General features: G+C 40.7%; 1 long non-coding RNA gene across 1 annotated transcript in view; it reads left to right on the plus strand.

Moving 5' to 3' along the window:
• Window positions 1–3,348, plus strand: part of LOC125437901 — a 46,001-nt gene extending 42,653 nt beyond the window's left edge. The window contains exon 7 of the long non-coding RNA XR_007245274.1: window positions 3,249–3,348. This is a non-coding gene — a long non-coding RNA (uncharacterized LOC125437901). The remainder of the gene's footprint in view (window positions 1–3,248) is intronic.
• The last annotated feature ends 10,335 nt before the right edge of the window (window positions 3,349–13,683 follow it).

Consider the following 13,683-nt stretch of genomic DNA (forward strand, 5'->3'; position numbering starts at 1 on the left):
GGAAGGGCAAGGAGATTGTAAGCCCCTTTGAGTCTCCTACAGGAGAGAAAGGGGGGATATAAATCCAAACTCTTCTTCTCCTTCCAAGTCAGTCTCAGGGGCAGGCCTGCATAGAGTGAGTTACAGTAGTCTAGCCTGGAGGTAACCATTCCCTGGATCACTGTGGCTACGTCAGGGCGGGATAAGCAGGGTGGCAGCTGCCTAGCCTGTCGAAGATGGTAAAAGGTGATTCTTGCTGTATTAGTGACCTGGACCTCCATAGAAAGGAAGGACTCCAAGGTCACATCCAAGCTTTTAATGGACGCAGCTGGATGTAATGCCACATTGCCAAAACTAAGCAGCTGGAAAACCTCTACCGGACTTCACCAACCCAGCTACAGGACCTCCATCTTCAACCTATTCTTTTCAACTAGCCAGCCACAGCCTCCAAACACTGTGCCAAAACATCTGGGGTGGTGGCTGACTGGCTATCCATCAGCAGAACAAGCTGAGTGTCATCAGTATATTGGTGACAACTCAGCCCAAAGCTCTGAACAAGCTGTACCAGGGGACACTTGTAAATGTTAAATAACATTTAAATAACATCCACAAACAAGTGGATGCCTCCAGAACATCTCCTATTCCTGACACCCATGTATCACTGGCTGTCCCTGGTCCTGGAGAAACGAGGCCACCATTTCAAGGCCGTGCCCCAAATCCCAGCACTGGTCTATCCTTGCACTGAGCAAAATTGAGTGAAATTTTGAAAATTAAAACAGAATAATGTTTTTAAAATAAATACGTTGTTGGGATAGCATTGATTGTAACATTGGGATCAAACAAGCAAGCTTAATAAGATTCTAGATACTGATTCTGATGGAACAATTCTACAAGTCCTTCTAGAAAAAAAAATCAGATTTTCAATTTTTGTGCTGCAATAGTTCTAATTTGTGCTGCAATAGGCCAAATCCAATGCTAACAGAGCAAAACCTGTCTCCATACATATGCCATACTATACATGTAATATAGGTCTGTTGGCCTTTTAAAGAAATCATGTAGCCTGCAGGCATTTCCAAATTCCCAGTTTTAAAAATCTATATGAACACTTTCACAGGAATAGTCTACTGAAGTCTTGAACCAATGCATAGAAGTCTAAGAATGGGTAGATTTTGCTGGGAGCCAGATCAATGCATGTGAAACCCAAAAGGCAGAGCTTCCTCAGAGAAACCAGGGTGAAACTTGGGAGATAGACAGGTAGTACTGGGTGGAATATAAAGGACCACAAAAGAAGCCTTGTACAGCTAAAGAGTGGCTCTTTAACACCCAATACGAATTACCTGACAGAACATTGATTGGTTGCCGGATCCTAAAAAATGGCACAGATATGGAAGCAGATAAAGTATGTAGATTTACTGCCTAATGTTTAAAACGACAATTGTTTATATCTGTCTGCTAGCTGAGTACCTTTGAAAATCTACTATCGTGCCTAGTGGTGAAAACATTACCTTATTCCTGTTCAGAAGTTCTGAACCTGTCTGTCTCACTGACAAGATTCTTCAGCTATATTTGGGGAGAATGCTACAGAACATAGTGGGATTTACGAATTCATACGTAAAAACAAGCCACAATTAGTACAGAACACAGTTAACAAACCAGATGCCAACTGTGGTTTACAGTGCCATCCAAAGCACCATTATACCTTGAAAGTACATTGAAATTAATGGGTTAGAAAGGTGTAATTCTCCTGGCAGGATTAGAATCTCGATATAGCCCCAACCAACAAATCATATTTGGACTGCCCTCAGACAACCTGAATCAAAAAAACATTAGCCACAAGGTTGGTTTATTTTGATATCTAAATCCAACCTTTATCTGTTGCCTCAACACCAGTTTGTCTTTCCTCTTTGTGCTTTGACATAAAAGCCTGGTTCAGAAATGGAAGTAAGGCAACACAAAATAGTTTTTCAAATACCAGTAGAATAATGCATTTGTCAAGTATCTCACCCATGCTACACCCTAATTAGCATAAAGTGTTGTTTCTGATATGACCATCAAGAACAGCATTTTGAATGTAGAATTTGGGCTGCAGGAGGAAGTAAAAAAGTCCCACTCTTTGGGTGGAAATCCTTCTGCTTATGGAAAAGCTCCAGGGTATCAAAGCCAGAATTTGTTCTCATTCCTCCATTTAATAAGCATCTCAATGAACTAGGCCAAATATGGAGCAAAGGAGGAGGCATACTCACTTTCTCACTATGCAATGACCCTTGAAGGATAGGTAAGTGTCTCTAGTAGGGATGGATGGAAATATTTTGAAGACTCACCAAGATAGCTAGTGTGGCGGTGTGGTTAGATGGATGGAGCAGGCCTATGGAGACCAAGGAAGAAAATTCAAAGGCTCAGTCTTCCACTGAACTCAGTTGATGGTTCAGGGGATGACCCAGCAATATTTAACACTCTCATATGTTTTTATTGATTTCTACACATCTGCATAAGGCACATTGATTTCTACACATCTGCATAAGGCACATTTACATAGGCATTCAAATAATCTATGTATTCAAAGCCAAGTAACATTAAACCCACCATTAAATGCACCTTCTTCGTTACATTCAGCCAGGCAATTAAGTTTTTTCCCCTGTAGCACAGCATGAATATTATAAAGATTAAGATTTCTTCATCATTTTTTAATTATACTTGTGTTACTTCAGATTTCAAGGAATCTCTTGGAATTTCAAAATGGGCAACCAAAAACAGAAGAGCAAACTTCTGAACTGTTCAAGCCACTTCCTTTGGTTTTATCTGTTTTCTTCCAGAGAGAAATCTTCTCCAGCTGCTAAGTATGTGGAGGTAGAGTGACAGCCTGTGGCAAAACAGAAGAATTTCAATACCTTAATCCTATTGATTTTCATTTGCTTTTGATCTTCATTCTTCTTGCTTGTCAGGCAAGATAAAGGCACTGGAGTTTGGAGCTAGCTCCACTCATTGGTGCGCAGAAAGCTCTTCTTAAGCAGTGGAAAATATTACCTCCATTCCCCTCATACCATTCCTCCAGGAAACATATTGTATGTCAGACTTCAGCCTGGTAATGGGGGCCTGAACCTAGGGTCTGTAATGCAGGGATTCACCAACACAGAGTCCTAGCAGAAGAGAAGCAAAATGACCAGTTGGGCCTGTAATGTCAGTCTTTATTGGAACTTTCACTGTGAAATTGATTAAGTAGTGACTCTAATTGCTAATGTATTAAGTAATGACTCTAATTCCTAATGCAGGGCTATTTGCCATGGGAATGCAAGAACAGAGGGATGCCCTACCTACAATCCACAGAGAGTCATGACCGAAGGTGGCTCTGAACTCAGTAAATTCAAACTGTAAGTTACCCTACTTATTTTCAATTTAGACCGAAACAGGTGATGTGATGTGACAAAACCATTTTTCCCTTATAAACGTTTACAGATCAGACTTGCTATGCAGTCTGATTTGGACTTACTGAGGATTTTAGTTTATTCTGCTCTGTGACATCTTGCATCTCTTCCACATATCGTAGTAAATCCCTGGACTGCAAAATGCTGCTCAGTTATGGCTTCACTTCACCTAAGACTGTCTCTATGCATATTTTGCTTGGGCAGCCCAGTCCAAAGTGCAGGTGGTAGAACGGCATTCAGGGATGGTGCTGCCGCACTGCCTGCAAAGAGGCAATCAGCCGCATGGGCACATACGAGCAGCAACTCCTTTCTCCCCTGGGAATGCCCATTGGAAAAAATTACTTGCACCACCTTTTTTTGGTGGTGTTAAGTCTGTGCCACAAGAAGGAGCATTCTCAGCCTGATAATTCCTCCTCTGGGAATGCCCATGAAATGCCCCCTCCACACCAGTGTGAGGGCCAAGCTCACAGGTTTTGGATGCTGTGGCAGCTAACTAGTGAGATAAGTTCCTCAGTGCCAGCATTTGTGCCACTTTGCATGGTGTTGGTGGTATGGACACTGGCACAACCCTTCTGCTGTTTCCAGTGTGACTTCAACCCCCCTCTTTGGATTGAATTGTTAGAGGGTATCCATTTCACAGTCCTGGCTGCTATACATATTGATCTGAGATGCATAGCACCAGAGATTCAGGATCAAGTCACTAGTGGCCACCAGGAACAAAAAAAACATAAGAAACGTAGATTTCTTTTTTTAAAAAAAATTAAAAGATGAGTTTTGAATTATTTCTCCAGAAAGTCCTCTATTTAAAAAATTACAATCTATACCCATAAGAAAAATATGTATTTGACTAAAAGGAAGATATTAGGTTTTCAACGACTCTCCATCACACCCACCAGCCATTTCTGATCAGCCTACTGAACTTCTGCTTTCTTGGTTGCCATTAGCCATGGCCTCTCTCACCTATATAATTGTAGAGAGAATATAAAAATAGAAAAGCAGATTTCAATATATTCATATATGTAATTTTCAACACAGCCCCACCTGTAGATTTGTAATCTTGTGACTGCATTCATGAACATAGGCAGATATTTCTAAAACCTGAGAAAACCCCAAATTTGCAGAAAAATCTGAAATCCCACCCCAATTTAAAAACCCTTAAAATAATAAGAGCAGTACCTGTAGCTTTTTTAAAAAAATGAATGTCTCCAATAGCTATTGTGAGAATTGCTAGGCAACCACAATATTCTTGTCCACCTTCAAGGATTGGTTGCTACCAGTAAAAGGTAGGGGGAGGGAACAAGGTAATTTCCAGCACTGGGGGGTTTTTTGGGGGGGAGGTGTCTTTGAGGAAGGACTCATTGAGGCTAGCCTAGGCCCACTAGCAGCCACCAAGCAACCTATACCATGTATCTCACAATACTCACCCATGTCCTGCTGCTTGCTACTGTTCAGCAGCAGCCACCCCATGAAGCTAGTGTAGTAAGTGGTAAGAATTTCAGACTGCCATCTTGGAGACTCAGGTTCAAATCCCCACACTGCCAAAGTGCTCAGCAGGTTACCATAGGCAAGTTACCATAGCCTAGGTTATCATAGCCTAAACACAAGGCAAGCCTAACCACATAGGCAAGGTTACCATAGCCTAACCACATGGTTGTTGTGGGGATAAAATTAAAAAGAGGAGACTGCTGTAACATGCTTTGGGTCTTCAGGGGAATAAACATGGAGCATAAATGAAGTAAATAAATAATAAATGTAGCTAAAGATGGGGATACAGACAAAAGGTTGGTTGGTTGAAAGATGCAAAGGAGAAAAGGAAACAGGAAATGTGGGGATATGAGGGCTGCCAAGAAGATGGGGGAAACAGGAAACAGTGTGGGAAGCGGGACACAAGGGAAAGTGAGACACCTGCCCAAGTCCATAGGGGGAGGGGATTAAACCCTTCAGTGCGTTTTATCCATCCTAATACTGTGACCAAAAAGATAACTAAATTATGCATACAATGTTCATTACTGTATTAAATGAGCATATGAAATGTGGAGGCAGAGAATTTTGTAATCCTTATTAGTGATTTTGATAGCTTAACAGGGTGTGTCATTCATTTCAGAAGATTTCATCTGAGATAAAGGGTTAGGGTTTTCAAAATGCTCCCCCATTTGCTCCTTTGTAATCACAGGGTCATGGGGCAGCTGTTCCAACCCATTTTCTCAGAGGTTCTTCTGTACAGTGCTTTATAGTGGCACAGGGCCTATCGGATATTAAAGCCATTCCTGAGTTGAATTCTTCCAGTTGGCCAGGCAGTAAGCCACTATCTCACCACCAAGGCAGCAAAACAGCAACAACAAAAACTTTTTTGCTCTTATAGCAAAGGCAATTTTTCATTCTTGAAATGCATACGCTAGGTTGGGTTTTCTTTTCTTTTTGCAGTCTTGAGCAGTAGGCCTAAAAAGAAAGGGGGGGGGGGGTGTGCACCTATATTCTCTCAATATTCTGCCTGAATTAATCAAATAAATCTTCTTTAAAGCAATGCTAAATGAGTCACAGATGGGCTTGCCCCTTTGCAGGTTGCAGAAATCACCCATTACAGTTCTTTTAATTTATCAGAGGCACAGGAGAAAAATAAGATGCCCTCTTGCTCCTTTGCAGTAATAATCAGAACCAGTCTATCTGGCAGTCTAATTTACTCCAAATATGTAATGATAGTTGCAGTGAAGAATATGTGACCTATCTGGAAGTCACTAGCGCAGAGAGTGGTGGATAGCTTTTATAAAACCAGGTTTAATAATAAAAAAGAGTGTTATATTAAGTATGGTTGCCTGGTGTACTTAAGCATATGGTTTCCATATCAGGAGCCAAGATGGCAAACACATGGCTTGCCTTTGGACTAACCTTTCTTATAATCTCTGCTCCTTGCTATGGGGGTTGCTCTTTTCTGATCATATTTTCCAAAAGTGATGAAGAAGCTTCCCAAAGGATGTCAAGCCAAAACATTCTTCTAAAAAATAACAGCTTGCACCACTGCTTTATCTGCCTTATATTCAAAAAGGCCGGCCATTGAAACTCTGAGTATACTTCGACGTTCTTTTTTCTCCCCATTGCATGATTTGCTTTAAAGCAGAAGAAGCTTTCATAGATAGCAAGAGTTACACATAGAATGTTTCAAAACAGTCTCTCACGTGGTGTGTTATATCTACATGGTCATTATTTATGTCTGCAGTGTACCATTTGGACAGGAAGACCAACACATTCCCTGGGTGATTTCCTGGATTGAGAACATAGAAACAGAATGCCCAACGTCCCAAAATTCCCACCCCCACCCCGAAATGGCCTCATGCCCATCTTCATTCAACCCCAAATACACTTTGTGATTCTTTAAGCAATACTTTCAAAGTAATGACCCAGTGCAATATATATCACATTGGTATACATCCAAGTCTGTAGTTGTATCCCAAGGCAAGAATAAATATACATTGAAAGTGGTATTAAATTTCACAAAGTGTTTTGGCTGACTTCATGATGGGATGCTCAATAGGAAAGTAGTAGATTGTTCTTTGCCTACCATGTCTGAGAGACAGCATCCTGAGCACCAGTAAGACTAATGAGGCCCAAACAGCTAATTCCCATCAAGATATTCCCCCTTCCAGGAACTTTCTGGTGTAACAAACCACGATACCCAATAGAGTGGGGGTCAGTGTAATACAATATCAATCCAAGGCTGTTTAAACTGAACCAATCAACAGGGGCTACACAGTTAACTTCACTGCACAAGGGGATACACAGTTAACTTCACTGTTAGCATATAGATTTGGGGATGATTCCTTGATATATAGTGTGGAACAACTCCAACAAAAGGAATTGTAATCCTATGGAGAATTCTATATGTACCACTAGCCATTGAAGCGAACATGAGATCAGTTATTATCCAGACTCCGACTAGCTTAGTGGCCATAGAACAGCAGCCAATCGGGAATGAGGAGCGGAAGACGCGAGGAGGTAATCCCGCCCTCTGAACTCGGCTCCAGAGACACGAGTCAGCTGCTGTGCGGAGTAATAGAGGAGTCAAGCTCAGGTAATGATTTCCAAAGACACGAGTCGAACCCTAGTTGCCTCTGCTGTACGGAGGGGCCCTTTGTTTGTTAGTGAGGCTGTGTGGTGTAGTTTCCTTGAGCAGAAGCCCTGGACTCATTCTATTCCTGTTTTCTTACCTTATCCCATACATTTTATTGTTACTAGGACTTATTCCAAAGGTGAAATTTGTCCCCTCTGAACATTGACTTAGTGGGATTTCTGGCAAAAAAAACCCCATCTTCCTTCAAAGTGAAAAGTTTCCCTGAATGAGGTAAACAGAAAAGAGCACAGGTTTTGGCAAATCACATATAAGATGACAACAAAATGAGCAAAAAGAGAATTTGAGGGGCAGATTAGTAAAGACATTGAGACAAACAATATGCTTTTCTTCAAATATATTGGGAGCAAGAAACCAGCTAGGGAGGGAGTTGAGTTGTTAAATGAAAAAGGGATGAAATAATTACTTAAAGAAGATGGAAGAAAAATGGAATGAATTCATTGGCTTGGATCCTATGACACTGTTCCCTTTACATTCTACTCTGCCCACTACAGAACCTTTCTTCTGTCATGAGGCTCACTTCCAGCATGATGTAGTGGTGGTTAAGAACAGTGAACTCTACTCCAGAGAACCAGGTTTGATTCCCCACTCCTCCACATGAGCGGCAGACTTTTATCTGGTAAACCAGATTTGTTTCCACACTCCTACATTCCTGCTGGATGACCTTGGGTTAGTCACAGTTCATTTAGAACTCTCTCAGCCTCATCAACCTCACAAGATGTCTGTTGTGGGGAGAGGAAGAGAAAGGAGTTTGTAAGCTGTTTTGAGTCTCCTTACAGGAGAGAAAGGCGGGGTATAAATCCAGACTCCTCCTCTTCTTCCTCTGTGCTAGTACTTCCACTTGTATTTACAGGGAAGTGAAATACAGTAGGCTTTGTTTTGAAAAATGACAGAGCTCTTTCAGCTTCATCTTATAATGCTCAAATCATTTGGTTATTGGTTTGCAAGTTCGATGTGGGAAGACAATGAGTGATGACACCCCTAGTGTGAACTTTGCAGGAAGAAGAAGTAAATGCTGACACTTGTTACATTCGCCTTGGTAGTTGCTGTTCTGCAGCAATGAGCAATAAATCTATTGGTCCCGTTGCTTTTTCGTCACTTGCCTGATCTGGTGCCCTTTGTTTCATGTGTTGTAATTACTAACATCTGCTTTCTGATTCTGGGCTGGTGGAATTTGCAAAGGCACTTTCTATCCAGAACAATGGTAACAGCTGTTTCATTTAGCCTTGGGCCAGCACTTCCTGTTCAGTCTACAGCTGTCCTCCTGTGTCCAATTTATGTTGCAGGGATTTCTTTCTTTCTTTCTTTCTTTCTTTCTTTCTTTCTTTCTTTCTTTCTTTCTTTCTTTCTTTCTTTCTTTCTTTCTTTCTTTCTTTCTTTCTTTCTTTCTTTCTTTCTTTCTTTCTTTCTTTTTCCTTCATTACTACATTACACTGGCTGCACTATGGATCAAAGTGATCAAAAGTTAGCATGTCTGGCCTTTCAGGAACATATCCCCCAGCATGGACTGCTTAACCTGCAGCTTTCCTTCCATTCTTACTCGTGTCTGTTAAGAGCTTGAAAAAAGGAGGTGGCTTCCACTCATTTTAACACAGAATGGTGAATGCAAGGGAATCCTGCTAATACAGAAAGTTAAACTAAATAATTCTCAAGGTACTTCCCCTGCCATTGTGCTATGCTTCTAGACCACGTTAGTGATTGTGAAGACTCTGCAGGTTAACTATTCAGGATTAAAACACACAGATCAACATAGGATTCTGAAAGCATCCCAGAGTGCTCATTTTTGGTTTATATATTTGTTACCCTAAAGATGATTTTTTAAAAAAGGTGTTAAAACATATTAAAAGTTAATCAATCCATTTTAAGTGTGTTTGGGGATGTGCCCCAGAGTATGGGCGTGGAGTACAGTCTGAGTTTTTGATTGTGAAAGCAGAATCAGAGGATTTCCTTTTCATATGCTTAATCCAGATTAAAAGAGTGATTTTGATAACATAATTTTAAAACACATGAATGAAAGCTTTGTAATAGAAGATTAATGTAATGTAGGAGATGCATTCATCTTTCCTATGCCTGAGAAATGTCTGGGGTTAAAGCTGTGGTTCCAACACATACTGTGGAGTGTAGAATAGACAGCCCACATTATCAAATGGATGGCTGATTGGTGCACCAGTGCATCTACAATCATTATAATTGTGTGAATGTGGCAACTGCTTGGCTGAAATAAGATCACATACTCAGCACGGTGAAAGAAGTTGGATACCCAGGACAGCAGGGCAGAGGTTTTGCAAAGATAAAAAACTGGGGATTCAAAATTGTTCAGCAAAAATAAAGACAAACTACTTATGGAGAACTCACCGCAAGACCTGCTTTTCATGTTCCTTCCAGCAGGAGAGATGAAAAAGGCAACTGGAGGAAAGACAAATGGAGGCTGTTTGCTTTGCTCAGCTTGTGCTGATTGGAGGGAGCAGCTGGGAGCTTTTCATAGCATAAGGAATTCTAGTGGTTAATGGCAGAAATTAGTCCCACTTCTTTAATGTTTCGATGGGTATTGCACTGAGAAATTGGGGCTTATTCCTAAACTAATTCATACTGATGATAGATCAGATCTTCTTTTGACTCTTCAAAAGGTTTGCTCACGAGTTAAGCTTTTCCTTTGGCTTTTTCTAAAAATTGTGCTGAGTAGCAATGTTTCTAAACTCCAAGGATACATTTGAATTATTCAAGGGTGGGTGAGAGGAAAAGGGAGGGAGATTACCAACCCCAAAGAGCCCTTCATTCTGCTTTCCACCACCCCCCTCAACCCAACCCAACACACTACATTTCATTTTCAGAGAAAAGGCTATAATGGGAAGAAGTAAAGCAGTCAAAGATCTGCTCTGGAGTAAAATACAGTGTTTGGTAAGTATGTGGAATCCAGACTGAAATTCCTGCTCAATGAGCGTAAAGATAATAACTAGTTTCAACCAACAAGGTTATAAATGCAATAAGAAACGTAAAACACAGTGTACATGGCAAATATGCATATTAACCACAATGCCAAAAATCACTAATACACTCAGGAAGTAACTAATGAAGACCTCATTCTTTAATATAATTATTGTAACTAATATGAATGGGAGAATTAGTTCAGCCATGAATCTGATATGGGAAGGGGAACTCACTCTCACCCTGCAAAGTTCCATGAATACTGCCCAGTGATTGGTTGAAGTGGTCAGGGTGTTAGGATCAGTATTTTTCTATAAGAAAGAAGAATCCTTATCCCTGAGCCCTTTTCTCCTTTACCTTACTGTAGATATTTGTATTAAACTCTGGAACACTTTGCTTTATGAGCCAACTGTTCTTCGTTAGGATTCAGGAAAGTGGTTTTTCGTCATTTTGTGCACTTCACCACTACAGAACTATGTGCCTTGTTTTTAATACCTTTTCTTGAATTTCTTCAGTAACTCTTTTGCTTTGTGGTTGTGTTACTTAAGAAGTTACTGGAACCAAACCTAGGTAAAGCTTGGTTACATTACTGTACTGGTGTAGAATGCAAGATTACAGCAATCTCAGTATGGTACCAGGAATGTATGTCTATCACATCTGCTCAGCCTTCAGTAACTGATGAGAATAGGTCCTCATCCTAACTGAAAGTGCTATGTGAATGTAAGGAGGTCCTTTGAATCCTAACCACATTAAATAGGCCACATTCCACCTCAGTAGTAAATAAATACTACCATTTCATAATCCCCCTTCCCACCTGCCATCACTTGACTTAGAGTCTCTCTCTGTGTGTGTCTCAAAATCTGTCCCTGTGGAATTATACTTTTATCTCAATATTCTTTCAAAGGGCAAAAGTATCCTTCTGATTTTATCCTCACCAAATCTTTAAATGTAGGATAGGCTGAGAAAGTGATTGCCCAGGGTGGCCCAGATGAAACTGGAGTTTTGGGATTAAAACTACCAGCACATTAATTGGTCCTAAACATGCCAAAGGTGGTAATATAGATTGGAGCCCATGTCCAGGAAGGTTGCTTTCAAACTCAACTGTTTTCTCAGATGCTGCAATGTCTTGTCTGCTGTACAGAGTGAGGTTTTGTAAATCAAGGGATTAAGTTTAGGCATACACTGCTGCAAGAAGGAATATCCTGGTTCCTTTGGTAACTCTAAACCACACTGTTCAATGGGTCCATTCACTGCCTCCCTGAGCCTCATCAACTTTTGGCTGCAGTTAATGATCAGGGTTTGCAAGATAACAACTTAACCTTTTGAGTTGTTCAGGAATCTCCCTTATTATTCAGCATCCTCCAGAAACCCATCTCCTGACTCATTAGAACCTCCCTGCTAACCTTACAATGCAGATTCCTCCATAAATATATCCTGTAGCTGTCTTACGGCTCATTATTCATCTGGAAATTTAGTCAAGTGCATAATTAGGACCATCTATCCATCTCTTATTGTCTGTGTCAAACATCTTTGGACTTTCCTTTTGCATCTATTCATGTCAACAACTGAATGTCCTTTCAGCTTTAGTCCAGTCACATCATTAAGAATAGTGCTACTTGTACTTGTCCTCTGCTCTTCCTCAGTAGCTAATTGAGTGCCATCCAACCTGGGCCTGGGGGTGTAATTTTCCATCACTATATCATTTTTCATTTTGGACTGTCTCATCATAGGGCTTTTGAGATAAGGATTGGCCAGAAGTGGTTTACCATTACGTTCTTCTGCGCAGGGCTAACTGTCGTGGCACTGCCATGAAAGATCCTCTGCTACTATTTCCTCCACCGCTGTTAAAAAATAGTAAAAAATTGGGGTAAAACTATGTAATACAGCATCCTGCAATGGCAGATTCAGTTCAATTCCCAAGATTGCTCTTCTGCAGCTAACACTTCAGGAAAGACAGTCTGTTCTCCAGTCTTGAATTCTTCTACAGCTGCTTTGGACATTTATACTATAGTATCAAGTACTGTATGACACTTTCTGCTCTGATTTTTTAATCCTCTCCCCTTTCCCTCCTGATCCTAATCTCCTTGATCCCAGGAGGACTTATCCCTTCCCCTTGTCCACTCTGATTTGCTTCTCAGGGAGAAACCTCCGCTCCTCCTCATCTCCCTTCCCTCTCTGGGAACACTGTACAATTAACAACACAAAGGGTGAATTCAAACTTCAGGCTAGACTCAGAAATCTCTTAAAGATCATCCAGGGACTCAAAAACATCTGAAAACCGAAAGGGTGCAGGCTCTCCAGTGGGTCTGGAGAAGGTAAAATAATCTAATCTGCACCATCCAATATGTCTCCCTGGTTTGCTTTAAGCCTCCATGCAGGGGGAAAAAAGATAAGACTCCATATCATGCATGTGTTTTTACCTAACCAAAGTTCAAACAACCTGTATAATTTTAGAACAGTGACAGGGCATGATGAGGGAAAAGAAAACCTGCTCTCCTTTCCCAGTCCTGTTTCATATTAGACTCCCCTTTGGTAGATTTTTAGGGACAATAAGATGTCTGCAGATCCAGTCAAGGAACTCCTCTGACAGATACATATTGTCCTTAAGTGAGGATTTAAATCCAGATCTTCCTAGTCCTAGTCTGACATTCTGGCCATTATAGCATGCTGGCTGTCAGAATGCTGTTCCTCTTGCTGAGGCAGCATGTCAGCATGGGCCGTTCCTTTTCATTGCTGTTTTCAGTCGGAAGTATTTATTACTGTTCCTAATGACCGTTAAAATCATGCAGTCCACTAGCTTTTACATCCCCAAGATGATTTCCTTTAGCAGATTCATTCCAATCCTACTTTGTGAGGACCATCTGTTTAAAGCAAGTTTCTTTTTTCCCACTGAGAAGAAAAAAGAGCAGAGCTTTTGCAATAGGCATGCTTATTTTTGTTGTCTCAAGTTTTCTCAGGAATTTTCATTGCATGGGCAATGGGCCTGAGAGGAAGGTGTTTTCATTTCAGAGAAATGAGACCATTACTATTAGAAATGTCAAAGGAGTTACATTTCACTGAGACTACAGGCACTAGTCTTATGTTGATTTTTCCTATCATCTTCTAGTGAATGAGACAACAGCATGAAAGAAGAATAACATCTCTTATGCATTTGTATTGTAACTGTTGTGTTTTTGTGAGTGTTTTAGGTTTTGATTTCTTTTCTGGAACTCCAAAAAGTGGAAAAGAAATCAA

The sequence above is a fragment of the Sphaerodactylus townsendi genome, linkage group LG08, assembly GCF_021028975.2.
Source record: "Sphaerodactylus townsendi isolate TG3544 linkage group LG08, MPM_Stown_v2.3, whole genome shotgun sequence".
NCBI lineage: Eukaryota > Metazoa > Chordata > Lepidosauria > Squamata > Sphaerodactylidae > Sphaerodactylus > Sphaerodactylus townsendi.